The sequence below is a fragment of the Notolepis coatsorum genome (assembly GCF_963971535.1).
Source record: "Notolepis coatsorum genome assembly, chromosome: 18".
Classification (NCBI taxonomy): domain Eukaryota; kingdom Metazoa; phylum Chordata; class Actinopteri; order Aulopiformes; family Paralepididae; genus Notolepis; species Notolepis coatsorum.
In genome coordinates this window covers 7,309,284-7,330,785 of record NC_140182.1, presented here as the reverse complement: position 1 = coordinate 7,330,785, position 21,502 = coordinate 7,309,284, and the positions used below count along the sequence as shown (strand labels likewise).

At 42.8% G+C, this 21,502-nt stretch overlaps 1 pseudogene across 1 annotated transcript in view; it reads right to left on the bottom strand.

Moving 5' to 3' along the window:
• Positions 1-1,484: 1,484 nt before the first annotated feature.
• LOC311244810 (excitatory amino acid transporter 2-like) overlaps positions 1,485-21,502 on the bottom strand; it is a 24,296-nt pseudogene continuing 4,278 nt past the window's right edge. Inside the window, exons 3-9 of the transcript in view lie at positions 19,255-19,405; positions 17,572-17,698; positions 14,698-14,931; positions 12,322-12,516; positions 8,711-8,845; positions 3,802-4,060; positions 1,485-1,559 (exon numbers count right to left, since the gene is read on the bottom strand). The product of the transcript in view is annotated as an excitatory amino acid transporter 2-like (transcript). The remainder of the gene's footprint in view (positions 1,560-3,801; positions 4,061-8,710; positions 8,846-12,321; positions 12,517-14,697; positions 14,932-17,571; positions 17,699-19,254; positions 19,406-21,502) is intronic.

Sequence of the window (21,502 nt, the reverse complement as noted above, 5' to 3'; positions counted from 1 at the left end):
TACGACGAACATTGGCAGTGATTCTCTTAGCGTACGGAATACGTGTGGAAGTACTAACAACTCGGGGGCGTCAGCTGTGAATGGATTGTGAATGGATGGCATCAATGTCTGTCAAATGATGTCATGGAGGCGGGTCCAAAGGCCTCTGTGGGTTTGATTGATTGGTTTGGTCCCTTATTTATAGGTACAACTTGGTCATGTTTTCATCCCATGCAGCTCTCTCTCTCTGTCTCAAACACACACACACACACACACACACACACACACACACACACATGCACACACACACACGCACACACACACACACACACGCACACACACAGAAACATGCACAAAACACACATTCAACATATTCATAATGTAACATCTCCCATGACATGTGACAAAAGCGACACGAGGTAAGATGGGGTTCTGACATTTTGTGCTTTAAAAAAAGAAAAATCCAACAGAGCATGCGCTCGGGGTGTGTCTCTCCTCCTTCATTACTATTGTACCGTCTCTCTCTCTCTCTCTCTCTCTCTCTCTCTCTCTCTCTCTCTCTCTCTCTGCCTTCCGTCGATTTTATGAGATGGAACCCGTGGGTATATAGTGGGGTAAATACTGGGGCGTCAAGAATACAGTCAGATACACTTCAAAGGCCCCCGGCGAGGGTGGAAGGATGGAAAAGGTTATCTTCCAAGATGAAAGAGAGCGAGATGAAAAGCGCTCTGCCCTACCGCGCACACCGGCGCGGGTTAATAATACTAGGGACGTTTTTTTTTTCCGGTACAAGCGTTCCGTCTGTCTATCTTCGTGACTAATATATACCCTATATGAACTAATAACCACTCCCTCGTCATTTGCCCCGTCGTTAGACTGTCGGGGGGGGGGGGAATCGCCTGGATCGAACTCCTAATAAAAAACACTACATTCAGGAACTCCTGTCCTTGTGTTGCCGTGTTCTTTAATTAAGCCACGCGCTAATCATCCCAAAAAAAAAAACGCAGAAGTAGGATTTTTACCTGGAATAACTTCAGAAACGCTCCGGTTGTTGTTGTTGTTGTGTCGTTCCTCTCCCTCCCCCCTCCCCCCTCCCCCCTCCCCCCTCTCCCCTCCCCCCTCCCCCCTCCCCAAGCCTTGAAGTATACGTTTGTGTGCAAGTGTTCCGCTACGGTAGCACATGTGCTCTAACGGGGGGTGAAAACGTAACCTCTGTAAACCGTCTCCCTGTTAAGTGAATTAGTATTAGTTGTCAGTCAGATAGACAGGAAACACTATAAAGGGACTAAATGAAAAAAAAAAAATTAAACGCTACGTAAAAAAAAAAAAAAAAAATTGTTCTGTTCGTGTGACTCTTATATATTTTTTTCTCTCCCCCCTCCCCCCCTACCCCACACACTTTCGCTCGTTGTTGTTCTTCTCAGCAGATAGGAGAGCTCCGTGGAGAGCTCGGGGGTGGGGGGAGCAGGGGGGGGGGGGGTTCTGTGTGTGTGTCTCGCTGGCCTTTATTCACGTTTCCATGGTTCTTCTTCGACGCGCGTCGTGCACTCCGCTGCAGAGCCGTTAGTGGCTGAGGTTACCTGTAAGCAAGCGGCAGGTAAAACACAGCACAGGATCCCAGAGAGAGGCACAGAAGAGAGCGTTTTTTGGGGGGGGGGCACGTCGTCTTCGTTACGGAGACGTCGACCCATCGTCGCCGAGGGGGCGACGACGTGCGACGGACGGACGGACGCGTACCTCGCCGGAAAAAGCGTAAACAAAGTGCTAATCGATTGCGGGGACGAAAAGGTACGTTAATGTACGTTGTTTTGCTACATCATTCACACAGTGTTCTGTAAAACTGACCTGTAAAGCGGAGAGCGCTATCTTATTGCACTGCACTGTTGCATTGACTAACTATCTTATTGTACTTATTTGCCATTTTGTACACATTGTACATTTTCGAAAATATGTCAATAATATTACTCGCGGCTATAACGTAACATACGATATATGTACCTTTTTCCTGTGGTCGATTAGTACTTTGTTTACATTTTTCAAGCGAGATCGGCTGATGATACTGTGCTGATACTGTACCGATCAGAACATAATAACCACGTGGAACGCCATCTATGAATCCCATATCTCTTTGGGGAAACCAATGATGGTCATGCATATTGTATTCCAAAGTGTTTGGATTATGAGGCGGAGGCAGAATTTTCTGTCCAGTCGTGGTTCTACAGAATCAGAACAACCTGCTCGGTCCAAATTCTGGACCCACTTCTGGTCCATTTATTTTTTTTTAGTTGCTGTTGCTGTTGTTGTTGTTGTCATGGAAACATTATCATCATTCTCTCTAGAGACCTCATAACCCAAAGACCTCGTCGTGGTCGGGGGGGGGGGGGGGGGGGGGGAACCATGCAGACTTTCCTCGACTGACCTGAGAACAGACCGGACACATTTAGACGACTCGACATGCAGTGTGACAAGTAAAAAAAAGAATAATAATAAATACAAATAAATACAAACGAAAACATATATACAACAAGGTACAAAATACACACAAAACGAACACGTTGTTTTGCATTATGTATACAAAAATTAGTTTTGCAAGGCAATCTATAGTAGTTTGCGTCTTTGGGAAAAAAGTGAGTCGTGTTAATGATGCACAGAGAAGGAGATCAGATGAAATAGCAAGCCTTTGTGTTCGCCACGTCTCTCTCTCTCTCTCTCTCTCTCTGCAAGTGACCATTAATAGACGGAGGATTCCAATCTGGGAGGATAATATAGCTTCCTGTCGCGGTGGACGGACCACCGGCTGTGAGGGGGGCTGTCGGTGTTGCTAGGCAACACCTTTGATCCTTTTTAATAAATGAACAGGCTCATCAGTAGACCTTTACAGACGCTTCAGGGAACTACAGCGGCGGCCTCTCCTTTCAGAGAGGAGAGGATTCCAAGTGCGACCGTCTTCTTCTGCCATGTCTCGGTTTCACAACGCAGAGATCACAAATCTCTCCCGGTCTGCTACAGCTACGGGTCTCTCTCTTGGTTTCAATTGTATGAATAAAGAGTATAGGGATGTTCGATATTGGCTTTTTTTTTTTTTTTTACCGATATCCGATATATACCGATATTGTCCAACTCTTCATTTCCGATACCGATACATATATGCGGGGATTCCCGCCCCCAAAAAACTGAATAATTTCAGGTAATTAACATTACATATTTCTGGTCGTGGAATTAACACAACATTATGCCAACTTTTGACAATACATTAAATAAGAATTGGTTCTTACTTGCTTGCCTGGGTAAATAAAGGTTAAATAAATGTAAAAAAAAAATATATATATATATATATATATTTTTTTTTTAAACCGATACCGATCATTTTCGATATTACATTTTAATGCCAATATCGGTAGGCTGATAATATCGGACATCCCCAATCAAGAGCATTGTGTTTAGAACAGCCATCGGATGCAGAATTCGTCTCAGCCGATGCACATTTGACCCAGTTTAAAGATTTAAAAAGGGTCAAATCACGAAGCCTTCGACGAGACGAGACCCGCAGAGGCACAACAAGAGCTGCTATTCCAACATCGAGCGCCGCGGTGAATCATGTACAACACAAGCGTATTTCCCTTTTTCTTCTTCTTTTGGTTCATTTTTGTCATGAAAAAATACATGTATGTATTTATTTACACTGGCATCATACTGTACAAAACATGCGCAGAATAAAAAGGATAGATGCAAAGAAAAAGAAGAGAAGCGAGCGGCGGAGCAGGGCATGCGACACGAAGGGTGTTATAGACAAGTCTCTACGTCCGGAAGCGTTAATTGTACCTTGCACTCATCTACTACGACGGTATTGTTAGCGGTGGAGGTGGAGGACAAGACGCACTGGTTAGAGTTGTTCTCGTGGTGGTTCTTCATGTCGTCGTAGTAGGACGGGGTCTTGTTCGTCATCTCGATGTCGTCCGACTTGGCCGCGATGGCCGCCGCGTTGGCGTCCAGCTCGTCCAGCTCCAGCTTGGACAGGTGGTACACGATGCCGGCGCCGTAGGAGTCGCCCACCACGTTCACCGAGGTCCTGAACCGATCCCTGCGTGGGGAGGAAGGAAGGAAGGAAGAGCCGGTGAAATGGTCAACGGTAAACGGCTGCTTTTTTTTAATATAGCAGCTTTTATCCAAAGCGCTTTACAATTTATTTCTCACGTTTTTACCCACTCACACATTCACACACCGACGGCAGAGGCGACCACGCAAGGTGCCGACCTGCTCATCGGGGGAGCAATTAGGGGGGTTAAGTGTCTTTGCTCAAGGACACATCGACACGCTGCCCCCGGGAGGAGCGGGAATCGAACCGGGAACCTCCGGATTGCCAGACGACTGCTCTACCTCCTGAGCCACTGTCGCCCCCCTATGGTGCATTTTATATAGCAGCTTTTATCGAAAGCGCTTTTAGTTGAAGTTCAAGTTTTGTTTTATTCGTCACGTATAGATAGACCTGTCCACTTGTTTACAAACATACCACGTTCGAGCCAATCAGCAATACCGACTGAGTCACGTGACTAAGTTGCCCCCTACCTGCTGCGCGAGCTGCGGCGCTAAAGAAAAATACGACGGGGCTCCGCGGAGAAACCATGACACTCCCCCGACTAAAAGTTGTTTCAAACGACTGGATGTCATTTTTAGCCAAATCAGCAGCATGGCTGTGAGTGTTGAGTCTTTCACCGTTTACATGATCTAGCTTTGGCATGGATTGATTGTTTTAAGATCGCTAGAATGGCTAACAAATGCAAATATATTGCAGTCTGCCCCGTTGTTCTGACCAGGATTACGTTCCTTTTGCCCCTATAGCGATCTAAACATTCACTCCATGCCAAAGCTAGATCATGTAAAAGGTGAAAAGACTCACACTCACACAGCCGTGCTGCTGATTTGGCTAAATGACATCCAGTCGTTTGAAACCATTTGAACCTTTCAATTCTGAATCGGGCCACTTTCATAATGTGGTCATTAAATCAGATACAGGCTAACAGGTCCGGTTGAGAAATGATTAAACCATAAACCGTAAACCTCAGTGCCTTCAAAGACTGAAGCATGGCGTCATCACAGTGACATCATAACCATCGCCTCTGATGAAAGCAAGCAGTGCTATAGACCAGTGTTTCTCAACTGGTGGGTCGCGACCAGTGATGCCGGTAACGCGTTACTAAGTAACGCGTTATTGTAATCTGATTACTTTCCCCCGAAAATAGTAATCTAACGCGTTAATCTTTAAAAGCCAGTAATCTGATTGCAGTTACTTGTCCAAGTGGCTGTGCATTACTATTTCGTTACTATCTCATCATAAATTCATAATGCAGGGGGAATGCAGTATTTTATTTCGTTTTCGACAGTCAAAAATACATTTTTGAGCTGTTTTTCTTATTTGGGAGTGACGTGGTGTGGCAGTGAAAGGGTTACACAAGAATGTGTCCTCGCGGCGTGACTGGACTCTCTGTCTGTGAGTGACTCTGCTTTGGCCCAATCACATTCCCCATCCACAGTCTGCGAATCAGAGGCAGAGTAGGGCGGGTCTTCACAGCACGTCATGTGACATATGCGCCAATCGTCTGACAGCAGAGCTCCGTTGCATTCGTCTGAGAATTCCACCCCAAAACGCTTGTCTAAACGAAGTGAAACCGCAAGAAGACTAGAGAGACATTTATAAAAACAATTTAATAGTTACAGTTGATATAATTGAATAGTTCAGCCTGCATTTGTTAGATGTGAATGGATACACTGGTTTTGTAAAACCACTGGCTGGCTGCTCTAATGCTCTCCCACAGTTCTTCAGGTGGGAGAACACGAGTGACAGAGAGAGGGGAGAGAGACACACACACACACACACACACACACACACACACACACACACACACACAAGCACAAGCACACGCACACACGCGCACACACACACACACATACACACAGAGAGGGAGAGAAGGGATTATATTATAATAATAATAATAATTATTATTATTATTATTATTATTATTATTATTATTATTATTATTATTATTATTATTATTATTATTATTATTATATTAGAGATGTAGGCTGTCTGGGTGGGGTTGGAGAGAAAGAGGCATGGGGTGAGAGAGAGAGAGAGAGAGAGAGAGAGAGGGGTGAGAGAGAGAGAGAGAGAGAGAGAGAGAGAGGGGTGAGAGAGAGAGAGAGAGAGAGAGAGAGAGAGAGAAAAGCTCTTATTTGCCAGATTTACAGTTAATTTACATGTTAAAGAGAGACTGCTTGTATGTTTATAGAGAGACATTTATAAAAACAATTTAATAGTTACAGTTGATATAATTGAATAGTTCAGCCTGCATTTGTTAGATGTGAATGGATACACTGGTTTTGTAAAACCACTGGCTGGCTGCTCTAATGCTGTGAGCATCATAGACTGTTGCTTTACCATACTTGATGGTACAGAAGCTGAAGCACTAGTTTAACAATTTACGTTATGTGCAGAGAAACAAGTTAAAAACAATTTATGCACTTTCAATAAAGCGTTTAAAAAAAACTGTTGGGGGAACGACGACGACTTCGTAACCTAGTTACTTTCAAAGTAACTAAGTTACTCTGATAATCAAGTAATCAGTAAAGTAACTTGGATTACTTTTTAAAGGAGTAATCAGTAATCAGTAATCGGATTACTTTTACAAGTAATCTGTGGCATCACTGGTCGCGACCCAAAAGTGGGCCGCGGGGGCCATTTTATGTGTGTAAAAAAATAAATAATAATAATAATTCTTTTTTTTTTAACTTTTTTTTTGGTCCAGCTGAAGACAAAGCAGAGGAACAGATTGGACATTGAGCATGACCTCAGAGTTGCTTTGTCTACCATCACCCCAGACTTTGAGACTCTTGTCAGGAGCAAACAACATCCCCAGTTATCCCATTAGTTCCCTCAACTTCCCTGTGATGTTAAGCTAAGAAGTCTGCTAAGAAGCATTATATTATTTATTATTATTATTATTTTATTTCATTGGGTTTTTAGCCCTAGTTGCACTTTTGTTGCACTTTTTTGTGTTTATTTAATGTTTTTAACAGTGCGTGATTGTGTATTACTGCAAAAAAGAAAATTTGAAATAAATCATAGTGGTTAAAAAATGTAATAACTAAGGAAAATGTTGGGTCCCGAGGCTAGACCAGTTGAGAACCGCGCAACACTTCCGGGATTATGAAATCACGGGAGAGAGAGCAGGGGGGAGAAAATGAACGAATGTGGATGAGAGCCTTGACATTAAGTGGTTGTTGCTACGGCTGTGGGGGTGCGGGAGACATGATCCAATAGACTTTTATATACGCCTGAGTCTCCTGAACACGGAGAGACCAATCCCAAGTCGATCGGCACTTTCTCGGCCCAAGCTATAGTCGCTTTTTCACACCCACTCCCGAACTACGCATGCGCAGATTGCCCACGGAGTCTAGGGGCTAGATCCACAAAGAATGGATTGCACGGAGCAAGTTGCACCCTTACTTACAATTCATTGTGAATTGAAAATGGGGGACCCTGATGTACTGTAAACAAGATGAAAGTCTTTCTCTGGTCTGCATCCCCTTAACAATTGTGTGTATTGAGCCGTACTGTATTGTACCCATTCTGCAATCTGTTAATAACATTTTCATTCAATCAATCACCGTGCAGAATTGTAAGTAAGGGTGCAACTTGCTCCGTGCAATCCATTCTTTGTGGATCTAGCCCTAGGTCTATCAATCTGTGCAAGTGTAGTTCGGGAGTAGGTGCGAAAAAGCTCAATGTAACCCAGACTGTGGAACCCCCTCCCGCAGATTGTCAGAGACCCTCCCTCACTCCACCTTTAGATCCCGACTCAAAACCCACCTGTTCTCCCAAGCACACAACCTTCCCTACCCATAACCACCCTCCTCCAACCCACCACCTCCCTTTCCCCTTCCCTACTTTCTCTCCCTCTCCTGCCCCCCCCCCCTCCCCCCCCCCCACCTCCCTGATTGTTCCCCTACTGGACTTTGTACTTGTTACTTGTTACCCGTTGGTTGTATGTCTTGCGTCTTCATCCTGTTGCTTATTCCCTGTGGTTCTCTCTCTCTGTTCATTTGTTTTGTTTATTGTCAGCGTCTTTGGGTTCTTTAAAAGCGCTATATAAAGACAATTTATTATTATTATTATTATTATTATTAACCCTTTCACTGCCGCACTACCAAACGGTTAACCCTTTCACTGCGACGATACACAGAAGGTTAACCCTCCCACTGCCACACAACAGCAGGTTAACCGTTTCACTGCCACACTACAGCAGGTTAACCCTTTACCATCACACTACCAAACGGTTAACCCTTTCACTGCGACGATACACAGAAGGTTAACCCTTTCACTGCCACACAACAGCAGGTTAACCGTTTCACTGCCGCACTACCAAACGGTTAACCCTTTACTAGCACACTACCAAACGGTTAACCCTTTCACTGCCGCAATACACAGAAGGTTAACCCTTTCACTGCCGCACTACCAAATGGTTAACCCTTTCACTGCGACAATACACAGAAGGTTAAGCCCTTCACTGCCACACAACAGCAGGGTAACCGTTTCACTGCCACACTACAGAAGGTTAACCGTCGGTAGTGTGACAGTAAAGGGTTAACCTTCTGCAGTGTGGCAGTGAAAGGGTTACCGCGGAGGTACAGTGGTGTATTCTGGAGGAGGAGGAGGAGGAGGAGGAACACTCACAGCAGCCAGTCCACGGCCACCAGCAGGCTGATGTCCTGGGTGGGGAGCCCCACGGCGGTGAGGATGAGCAGCATGGTCACCAGGCCGGCACTGGGGATGCTGGCCGCGCCGATGCTGGCCAGAGTGGCCGTCATACTGCAGGGAGAGAGAGAGAGAGAGAGAGAGAGAGAGAGAGAGAGAGAGAGAGAGAGAGAGAGAGAGAGAGAGAGAGAGAGAGAGAGAGAGAGACAACGTTCAAAGTTATAGAAGAAGATTTTCTTCTGGATCTGTGGTCATAAAACACAACTATAGGGATGTCCCGAAGATTGGGAATAAAAAATATATATTTTTAACTACATTTACATTTACATTTACATTTAGTCATTTAGCTGATGCTTTTATCCAAAGCGACTTACAAGTTCTGTACGACAAGTCATCAGGAAGGAAGGGCACGACTCTATCAGCTGAGTAACAATGTTCATCAAAGTGTTGAGTGCTACAGTGTAGGTTAGTATATTTATTTGAAGACTATTTCTAGCTCTAACTAGACTAGTTCATAATCTAGAATTATTCTGCACTAAGCCAATTTTATATTTAATTTGATTATTTATGACTGAATGTAACTGAACTTGTGAAGCTAGTGAAGCTACCTCTGTTACTGCACTACCTTTGTTACTGCACTATTCTGCATGTCATTTGTTTTACTTTACGTGGCTATTTTGTGGTGCACCACTGATAAGCTTTATTTAGTTTTGAATTTTGATTCAATGCTGCAATGAAACAAATAAGCTATATATCCATGTTGGATACAATGGATATACTGTTAAAAAAAAGCCATATCCATGTTGGATAATAATGGATAGTTGGATACTGTTAAATAAAAAAATAAAAACCTTAAGGGTCAACTTGATTGCATTTTTTTTCTTTTCTTTTTTTGCCGAAAGATCGGATCGGGAAAATCGGTATCGGCAGATACTCAAATCGGGATCGGATCGGGAGCAAAAAAATACATCCCTAGCTGCAACATTAAAATAATGACAATACAATGACCGGGACCTTGGTTTTTAAGATAAGATAAGATCAGATATTCCTTTATTGATTCCCTTGGGGAAATGTTGGGCGTCATAGAGGGGAGGTACAGGTATGGGCAGGAGGAGGTACAGGTACAGTATGGGCAGAGTATTAGTAGAAAGACATAAATATAGGCAATACGATTAGATCTTACATACGACCTTCAGATTCAGATTCAGATTCAGATTCAGGTTCAGGTGGCTAATAGACATTCCATCACATAGATTTCCACTGATTCGATTCGATTAGATTAAAATGTTTTGTCATCATGCAGCACAACGAAAAGAAGTTTGGCATCCAACCAGAGTGCAAATGTAACAGTAAGGTGCAATAGTAATATACAATGTACCGGTGATTAGGTAAGGGATATGTACAGAGATATAGTATCTACAGGTATGTAAAAAGGATTATATGCAGGTATACAGACAGATGTGGATATATGTATATATATATACGGTAAGAATACGGTAAGAATAAATATATATATACAACATATACAGCATTATTGTACATGCTATCATACAGAGTGGTATGGGTTATATGCAGACAGATATGAATATATATATATGCGGTAAATATAAATATATATATATACACGTTATATACAGTACTATTGTCTACCCATATACAGAGTTATATGGGTAGACTATAGTATGAGGTAGGTAGTTGTGATTATTATGATTACAGTGTAAGGCGGTTGTAGACATTGGTTTACATGACTGGGGATTATAAGTAAAAAAAAACTATGAACGTCAACAAGTGTGAGACAATAATAGTAACACTGTTACAAAGGGTCAGATTAAACCGAATATATATATTTATTGCTTGAGATCCCATGTATAATATTTGTATATCGTTTGATATCCCTTGTATATTCTTTGTATATATACACGGAATATCCCTTTACCTAGGTACAAACCAGACCATAATACTCGTTCTCCTATTGGACAGCGACCCCTAGGCGCCAACGGCCATACCCCCAATGGCAAGTTCAAAGACAACGCCAAGGCATGTCTCAACATGTCCAGGTTTGCGCAGTAATACGAGACAGAACTGAGGTTGGCACTAGATTATTCACCTTACGTATAAATACGTCGCAGGTGGATACAGCAGTATGGAGTATCCTAAACGTTGAAGCCTTCACCACGATACAACGTGCCGTGAAGTGGGCCTCTTTGCCCCTGAATAGAGCCTTGAGAACCGCATGCGAATATATAGCTAAAGTGTCAGAGTTTAACGCTGTATCGTCGAGTTCGACTTATTCTATTGTGAAGTAATAGTCTATTATTTATAGTGTATCGTGCGGCTACCGTTCTTCCGTGACCAGCATTACCACCGGTTCGTCGTACCTATCGCTAGTGCACTTATCCAGGCTGGGCGGCCTAAACTCGCGCCACCACCCGAGGAGTCCTAGACGAGAACCGTTGGATATGTACACCGGAGAACCTACACCGGCGAATGCAGAGCCTTTTCCGGCTGGATTATATTGCTTTGGTACCGTGGCTGCTGGAGCAGAGAACCGTCTACCCCACTGTCGTGTGGGATCTACCCCTGTGAGGAGCACCCTCGAGCCCGCCTCTAGGACCAGAGGCTGGCTAGCTTTCATCCATGCTGTCGTGCATACTGGATTATAGCTGTTGCTTTGTCTAAGGACCAAGGGAGTACTGCACTGGCTCCTGTATCTGGAGCCTCGTTATTCCGCGTTGATCCAGACTTTGCTCCCGAACATTCCTCTACCCTGCCGGCTTACAACCGGAGGGAACCCCCTAGTGTCTCCAGCTGACTACGAGTGTGCCTTATGTAATTACTATGCTACAGGTGGCGTCAGTTATACCCATCTTACTATTCTCATGGACTTACGCTCTTGACCTACTTTAAGTGTTCTTCGCCTTACAAGCGCAATTATAATTCTCAATCTGTAACCTACCGTTGCTGCTCTAATAATAATAAATACCTCTAACTAGAACTTTCTTTGTCATTGCCGTATTCTTGTGTGGGTGTTCACCAGATATATCATGTACTGTATGGCCAGTAATTAAAGTACATAACTAAGTAGTGGTTTAATAATACCATACTCTCAATACAGTCAGGGAATTGTACCCCTCAGTTACAAACACTATGTAGAATGAAAGAGGTTTTTCGAACCACTGACATGTCATTATGAGTCGTGCTGCTCCTTCGGATGAGACGCTAAACCCAGGTCCTGACTGAATTTGGTCGTTAAAGAACCCAGGACGCCTATCGTAAAGAGTAGGGGGTTCCCCGACGTTCCTGGCCAAATTCCCAATCAGGTCTCTGACATCAAGGCCATCCCTACCCCCCTTAATTGGCGAAAATCAATCCCTGTCTCCTGAGCCGTTCAGCCATTGTGTAGTAGTGTGATGTGTGCCGGGTGCCAGTGTATGGCAGCCATTGAGCCTGCGTAGCCCAAGGTTGGGGGCTACCAGTGGTGGTGAAGGAGGCCATTTCCACCCTACATTGTAAAGCGCTTTGAGTGTCTATAGAAAAGCGCTATATAAATGCAAGTAATTATTATGATTATTATTATTATTATTATTTACCTGACGGTGATAATCTGACCAGGATCCAGGTGTATGCCGTTCATTTGAGCGATGAAGATGGCCGCCACGGCCTCGTAGAGGGCGGTCCCGTCCATGTTGATGGTGGCGCCGACAGGAAGCACGAAGCGGGTGACTCTCTTGTCGATGCCCAGGTTCTCTTCCAGGCAACGGAAGGTGACGGGCAGCGTGCCAGCACTGAGAGGAGGACGGACGGGAGAGAGGTAGACGTGGCGTGAGGAAAAGCTATGTCATGTTGTAAGCTATGATCGATTGATCGATTGGTTATTTTTAGTGCTGTCAGGCGATTAAAAAAATGTATCTAATTAATTACAGGATTTGTAATTAATTAATCGAATTAATCGCATTTTAATCGCATAACCATTTTAGGCCTGCTATTTTATATTCTATAATCATATTTCAAATTGCATGTGTCCGGATGGCAGAATTCAGTACTGTATCTACAAAACCTTCTGTTTAATCATCTTCCCTTTATTCATTTGCTTAGATTTTTCAGGTCTGGTCAATTTTAGCATGGTGTTATTCACAGTCTAAAAAAAAATTATGGAATATTCTCATTTGGTTCATTAGAATTTACTCAAGCTTAGTAACAGACACAATATTTCTGACACTGGGAATACATTCCCTGAGATCCATATATTCAGATACCAAGAACATGCAAATGGACCATTTAAAAAAAAGTCTGTAAATGTTTATTCTACGTTTTAATGGAATGAATGAGATTTAAAAAAATTATAATAATTTTGTAATTAATTTTGAGTTAATTTTCATAACGCGATAATTTGCTGTGTAATTAATTAATCTAATTAACGCGATAAACTGACAGCCCTAGTTATTTTATTTTGTGTCACGCACACAAAGCGTCCAACCCTCATGGGTTTATATAAGACACCAGGATTACTGTAGCAGGGTTCCATTATTACATTACACGGTACATTTCATTATCTAAATACAGGTTACATAGCTACAGACTACAGCTCACTCACTCACTCACTCACCCACTCACTCACTCACTCACTCACTCACTCACTCACTCACTCACTCACTCACTCACTCACTCACTCACTCACTCACTCACTCACTCACTCACCCACTCACTCACTCACTCACTCACTCACTCACTCACTCACTCACTCACTCACTCTCTCACCCAATCTATCTCTCTCTCACTCACTCTCTCACTCACTCACTCACTCACTCACTCACTCACTCACTCACTCACTCACCCACTCACCCACTCACTCACTCACTCACTCACTCACCCACTCACCCACTCACTCACTCACTCACTCACTCACTCACTCACTCACTCACTCACTCACTCTCTCACCCAATCTATCTCTCTCTCACTCACTCACTCACCCACTCACCCACTCACTCACTCACTCTCTCACTCACTCTCTCACTCACTCACTCACTCACTCACTCACTCACTCACCCACTCACCCACTCACTCACTCACTCACTCACTCACTCACTCACTCACCCACCCACTCACTCACTCACTCACTCACCCACCCACTCACTCACTCACTCACTCACTCACTCACTCACTCACTCACTCACTCACTCACTCACTCACTCACTCACTCACTCACTCACTCACTCACTCACCCACTCACCCACTCACTCACTCACTCACTCACTCACTCACTCACTCACTCACTCACTCACTCACTCACTCACTCACTCACTCACTCACTCACTCACTCACTCTCTCACCCAATCTATCTCTCTCTCACTCACTCTCTCACTCACTCACTCACTCACTCACTCACTCACTCTCTCACCCAATCTATCTCTCTCTCACTCACTCTCTCACTCACTCACTCACTCACTCACTCACTCACTCACTCACTCACTCACTCACTCACTCACTCACTCACTCACTCACTCACTCACTCACTCACTCACTCACTCACTCACTCACTCACTCACTCACTCACTCACTCACTCACTCACTCACTCTCTCACCCAATCTATCTCTCTCTCACTCACTCTCTCACTCACTCACTCACTCACTCACTCACTCACTCACTCACTCACTCACTCACTCACTCACTCACTCACTCACTCACTCACTCACTCACTCACTCACTCACTCACTCACTCACTCACTCACTCACTCACTCACTCTCTCACCCAATCTATCTCTCTCTCACTCACTCTCTCACTCACTCACTCACTCACTCACTCACTCACTCACTCACTCACTCACTCACTCACTCACTCACTCACTCACTCACTCACTCACGCCCCCGGACCCCCCCCCCCCCCCCCCCCCCTAGAGGGGCTAGAGGTTCACCCACCACAGTTTCATAAAATCCTGTGGGGAAAAACACTGCCAACAATGCCCACCTGGAAGCTGTGCCCAGGGCGGTGATCCAGGCCTGGAAGATGCCCAGGAAGAAGGTGAAGGGGTTTTTCCTGACGATGACAAAGTAGATGCTGGGCAGGAAGATGACCCCGTGGATGAGGAGGCCCACGATCACCGTCACCATGTACATCCCCAGCTGTCGGGCCACCACCTCCAGGTCCTTGATGGAGATGATCTTACCGCAGATCAGGCAGGCGATACCGAAGGGGGAGTACCTGAGGGGGACCGGGGGGGGGGGGGGGGGAGGAGGAGGAGGGGGGTGGTTAGCAGGGGTGTAAAGTACTTGAGTAATTGTACTTCGTTACAATACTTAAGTACTGTTTTTGGGGATTTTTACTTTACTTGAGTATTATTAGGTTTGTATACTTTGTACTTTTACTCAATTACATTTCAGAGAAAAAAATACATACTTTTTACTCCTTACATTTAAAATGCAGACCTACAAAGTACAAAGTACAAATATTGCAGGCCCGACCATTTTAATTAGTATATTTGTTTCTCTGGCCGAACTAACACCCCATCAATGGAAAATGAACCCGCCCATACCCATGCTGATTGGTCCTTGTGCAAGACTAGAAAGCGGGGACCTTTGATTAAACACCTGCTATCAGAAGAATAGACTGTCAGAAAAAAAGTGTTTACTTTTTACTTTTTAGTACTTAAGTACATTTAAAAGTAGAAACTTTTTTACTTTTACTCAAGTGTGTTTTTATCCAGATACTCTTTTACTTTTACTTGAGGACGATTTTGAGACGGTACCCATACTTTCACTTAAGTATAATTTCTGGGTACTTTTACACCCCTGGTGGTTAGTGACCCACGAGGGGAGACACCGTCCGTCCGTCCGGCCGGCCCACGTGAAGGGGAGGCCCCTCAGAGGGTGGTCTCAGGAAGGGGAGGAGATGAAGGAGAAGAGGAGGTTCATCTCGAGGACATTTTACATTTAGTCATTTAGCTGAACGCTTTTATCCAAAGCGACGTACAAGTTCTGTACAACAAGTCATCAGGAAGGGTACAACTCTTATCAGCTGAGTAACAATGGGTCTCATTCTCATTTTTTTTTTAAATGTTATGCTCGTTATTATTATTATTATTATTATTATTATTATTATTATTATTATTATTATTATTACCCTACCTACTTTCATACACTTCCAATGAAATTCATATGTCGGTTCTATGATGTTAGAGTGATGCTCTGTTGTTGTGAGCGACACACTGCTCTGTTGTTCTATAAGGTAACTTAGAACTGTACTTTGTAAAGAAACTCAAAGTGTTAAGAGCGATGGAAACTCAAAGTACTAAGAGCGATACACTGCTCTGTTGTTATATATTTTTCTTTATTGAACAATCTTATCACACTTTTTACTGTCCGTTCTATCTTATTATTTTTAGCCTATTTTAAACTGAATCAAACCGCACTTTTTTTACTCTATCTAATCTATTCTATTTTATTATTTGTATTGCTGAAGAACTGTGATTTGCCTAACCTTGCTACCTCTCTATCTCTTTGTATTTAAATTTAAAAAATTTTATGCTCTCTTATGCCTGTATTTTTTACTGTTGTGAAGCACATTGAACTGCAACCTCTGTATGAAAAGTGCTATACAAATAAAGCTATTATTATTATTATTATTATTATTATTATTATTATTATTATTATTATTATTATTATTATTATTATTATTATTATTATTATTATTCACCAATGGACTTACGACAAAAAGGCTTTCTCTTAGGGCCATTTGAGACCTTTTCGGGGCAAGACATGAATATAGACAATATTATAAAATATAATATTAATTATATATGTTTTAATTATAATTATATATATATTTTTGGTGAATCCCAAAATCTGCCCCTGAAAATGTCTCAAATGGCCCCAAGAGAAAGCCCTTTTTGTTGCAAGTCCGTTGGTGAATGAGACCCAATGTTCCTCAAAGTGTCGAGTGCTAGAAGGAGGAGAGGATGAGACCTCGGAGAGCCTGGGTCTGAAGCACATTCCTAGAGCACACCATTATAGGACAATACCTTCATCAGAGACTAGGGCTGACCCCTATTATGACAAATATTAAAGAAACTTGAACTTGAAACTATTAGTCGATTAGTCGACTAATCGGTCGAAAGGAGCCGTAGTCGACTAGCCAACCTCTTAGTCGAATACACACAAAAAAATACTAAATTTATAATTTTTTTAATTTTTTTAATCATCCTTTCCAAAAGAAAAGAGGCCTAGAAGCGTGGCTAGCGCTAATGGCACGCATACCAGAGGCTAACTGCCTACGAAAACAGGCACAGAGGCACAGAAAGAGGATTTCACCCGTCTAATGAACACACTAGACTAGACAAATATCAAGATGTATCCATCAGTGGACTAATTGCATGCTTTTGCAGAGGACAAGAAGCCTTCCGTCGACTCCTTCAGACATTAAGCACCCCCCCACAGCCCAAATGGAATGATGAAAAAAAAAAAAAAAAAAAAAAAAAAAAAAATTATACTTTTTTTTATTTTTATTTTTTTATTAGTCGACCAATAGTCGACTAACGGCAAATTTTGGCCAATCATAGTCGACCATCCAAATCCTTAGTCGGGGACAGCCCTATCAGAGACACACCTGCTTTGACTCTGTCGATGGAAACCGGAGAGGTTTAATTAAGGATGCGCATGGTCAAATAATCTCGGTTGATACAAATTCTTTTTTTCTGTTGTTAAAACATGGTAAATCGATATATATATACAAATGAGTTTAGGAGTTTGGTAAGGAGGACTTGACGTTCTCTGGCCAGGAGACTTGGGTCAAGAACCCTGACTTCTAAATCCCATCGATCCCCTGAATTGATAGGCTACTACTGACCACATGATCATGATGACGATCTTCATGACGATCTCGTTGAGGATGTTGAAGAACTCCAGCATCAGCCGGGCTCTCTCGCCCATCTTGCCCATGCAGATGCCGAAGGCGATGAAGAACCCAATCAGTCCTGCAGGGGGAGACGATCAAGAAGAGGCTCCGTTACTCACACCGTGTGACCTTTGAACTCTGTTGCACACACTGTATGACCCGCCTACTGCTTTCACTGTCTACACCTGCCCTTACACTGTAATCATAATAATCATAACTACCTACCTTATACTATAGACTACCCATATAACTCTGTATGATAGCATGTACAATAGTGCTGAAAAGAAAAGTGATTCAAATGTAATATGTATAAATTAGTACTACTGAGTAAATGTGCTAATCTGGTACCAGTACTATGGTAGTAAGCCATACTGGCCAGTGGTATAACTAGTACAGTATATATGTGTGTGTGTGTGTGTGTGTGTGTGTGTGTGTGTGTGTACAGGACGGTGTATAAACAGGAATATATGCAGGTATATTCAGACAGATAAAATAAATATATATATATATGGTATATACAGTATTATTGTACATGGCTATCATACAGAGTTATATGTGTAGTGGGGGAGATAAGACCCCCTTCCCCCCCCTCTCTCTTTGATCTACCCCTCCCCCCATTCCTTTTTCCCCACCTTTCCATATGTCCCCAAAGATGTCACATGATTCCTTAGACCCCCACCCTTTACAGTTTGTATGTATAAATATTGTTCAACATTAGGGTTGGGTACCGTTCACATTTGAATCGATACCGGTACCCAACAACGGCGGTACCTTATTTCGGTACTTTAGTCTCTAAAAATGTAATCTACCTACCTCAGTTGTGTAAAAATAAATTCCAAACTTCAAATGATTTATTAACATTATTATTTATTTAGAACAATTTGTTAATATATATATATATATATATAATATATAATATTGCAGCGAGCGTTGTCTGCATCTAGCTTTGTATAGTGTAACAACACTTGCCACCGTTTTTGGCTTGCCATTGCCCCGACTGCTTTGTTGTCGTTGAATCAAGTAAAATCCTAGGTAAGCGGTTATTGTGCCGTGCGCCGCGTGAGCGTTGACGTGAACATGCGGCACACTTCATAGGTTTCGTGGGTAAACGAAAAGTTTACGTCATCAGACAAACAAAAAAAAAAGTACCGAAATGTGGCACCGGCGGATCTCACGTGAATCGGTACTCGGTAGTACCGACGTGATTCGGTCAGTATACCCTTAGATTCGGTACCCATCCCTAAAATGAACATAATCTCTAGAGACGGGCATCAGGGTTGAGGTCGACGTAGGCTGGTAAAGATATGCCTCCTAAAGTGTGTAAACGGAAGTACAGGAAGTACCGGCTACAGGCGTTTCCGGTTTCGACAAAACAATTATAGAAACGTGTGAAGTGCACAATATTTCCTCGTTTTTTAAGCCACTGCAACGGCTTTGCCTGAAGAATTTACTACACGACCGGGACGTTCTATAGCTTGTTTGCCGCCAGGATTCGGGAAAAGTTTGGTCCGTTCGGAGGCAGCTTCCCGGGGGAAGTACATACACCGGAAAATTCTAAACCCATAGACACTTTCGGCCGTAGTGCTTTATATCACGGAGGAGATAAAACTGGGAACGAGGTGGAGGTCGACGTACCGAGGACGTTCATGCCGCTCTTGAACTCCAAGGTCTTTTTGACGTCGAACTGAGGCTCCTTGGTGATGTTGGCCACCAGGCCCTCCAAGGTGGTCGTGGCGTTCACGATCCCCTCCTCGATTATCTCGGTCTTCTTCGTCACAGTCTGGATCTGAAGACAACAGACAAACGGCGATGAATGAATGAATAACTGCATTTCTATGTCACTTTCCTACTACTAATGTAGCACACAAAATCGCTTTCCAATGGAATTACTTAAAAAAGATATGTCCTTCCTGCTTTAGTGTGTGAGATCTGACAGTGGAGGGATCCTTCCTGCTTTAGTGTGTGAGATCTGACAGAGGAGGGATCCTTCCTGCTTTAGTGTGTGAGATCTGACAGAGGAGGGATCCTTCCTGCTTTAGTGTGTGAGATCTGACAGAGGAGGGATCCTTCCTGCTTTAGTGTGTGAGATCTGACAGAGGAGGGATCCTTCCTGCTTTAGTGTGTGAGATCTGACAGAGGAGGGAGGCTTCCTGCTTTAGTGTGCGAGATCTGACAGAGGAGGGATCCTTCCTGCTTTAGTGTGTGAGATCTGACAGAGGAGGGATCCTTCCTGCTTTAGTGTGTGAGATCTGACAGAGGAGGGATCCTTCCTGCTTTAGTGTGTGAGATCTGACAGAGGAGGGATCCTTCCTGCTTTAGTGTGTGAGATCTGACAGAGGAGAGAGGCTTCCTGCTTTAGTGTGTGAGATCTGACAGAGGAGGGATCCTTCCTGCTTTAGTGTGTGAGATCTGACAGAGGAGGGAGGCTTCCTGCTTTAGTGTGTGAGATCTGACAGAGGAGAGAGGCTTCCTGCTTTAGTGTGTGAGATCTGACAGAGGAGGGATCCTTCCTGCTTTAGTGTGTGAGATCTGACAGAGGAGGGAGGCTTCCTGCTTTAGTGTGTGAGATCTGACAAGAGGAGAGAGGCTTCCTGCTTTAGTGTGCAAGATCTGTACATGTTGTACATATTTTATTAACAATGTTGTATTTTTCTTTTGAATCAAATTTTTATCAATATATGGAACGCTGATGATAATACTGTTTGTGTAAAAACGATGTGCTGTTGAGACCAAGGACCACACTGGAAATAAGTCTGTGACTGTTTTGTGCCATCCTTGATTGGTTTAGGATGCATGACTTGTTGTAACATGTATTCCAATAATTGTCAAATCAACTAAACTTGAACTGGATGATTATTTTCTAGCCACAGTACGCAACTCTGTTAGGCTAACATTAACCTAGTATGAAAACCATCCAGTCTTTTGCTTATATGCATTGTAATAATAATAATAATAATAATAATAATAATAATAATAATAATAATAATAATAATAATAATAATAATAATAATAATAATAATAATAATAATAATAAACATTATTTGTATAGCACCTTTCATACAAGAATTGCAGCTCAAAGTGCTTCACACCGGTAAAAAAGACATAGGCATAAAATGAGCACAAAATTGGCAGATCAAGAGCAATGCATAAAGTTAGGCATGCAATAAGCATAAGATGAGCATAAAATAGACAGCAGCAAAATAGACAAAGGCAAGGTAAGTCATACAACCTTAAATCACATCGTTTTTCACATTAGGATCTAACATCTTTAATAGGCCTCTTTGTTTACGGTTTGATTGTCACTGATAAACATGAAATAGACATGTAAAATCATGAAATTGGCAGATACACACATATAAAATAGACATATCAACCCAGTATTTTAGATATATCCATGCATAAAGTCCAGACATAAAATAGACAGCAGCAAAAAAAAAAAGACAATGTTCTCTACTCAAGGCGGTCCCAAGGCGGTCCCAGTAGTACCCCCACCCACCAACCCAGCCCCCCAACCCCCTCCTAATGTACAGTTTCCTCCCCCTCGAATGTATATATTTTCTTTTAGGATCTCTGGTAAACAGTACTGTATATCTGTACATCTTGTATGTCATAAATGTAACAGTACTGTATATCTGTATGTCGTGTATGTCATAAATGTCATGATATATATATCTGTAAATCTGTATGTCGTGTATGTCATAAATGTCATGACATATATATCTGTATACCTGTATGTCATGTTAGTATGTCATAAATGTCATGATGTATGTCGTGTATGTCATTAATGTTATGATGAATTGAAAATGAGGGACCCTGATGTAAACAAGACGAAAGTCTTTCTCTGGTTTGCATCCCCTTAACAATTGTGTGTATTGAACCGTGC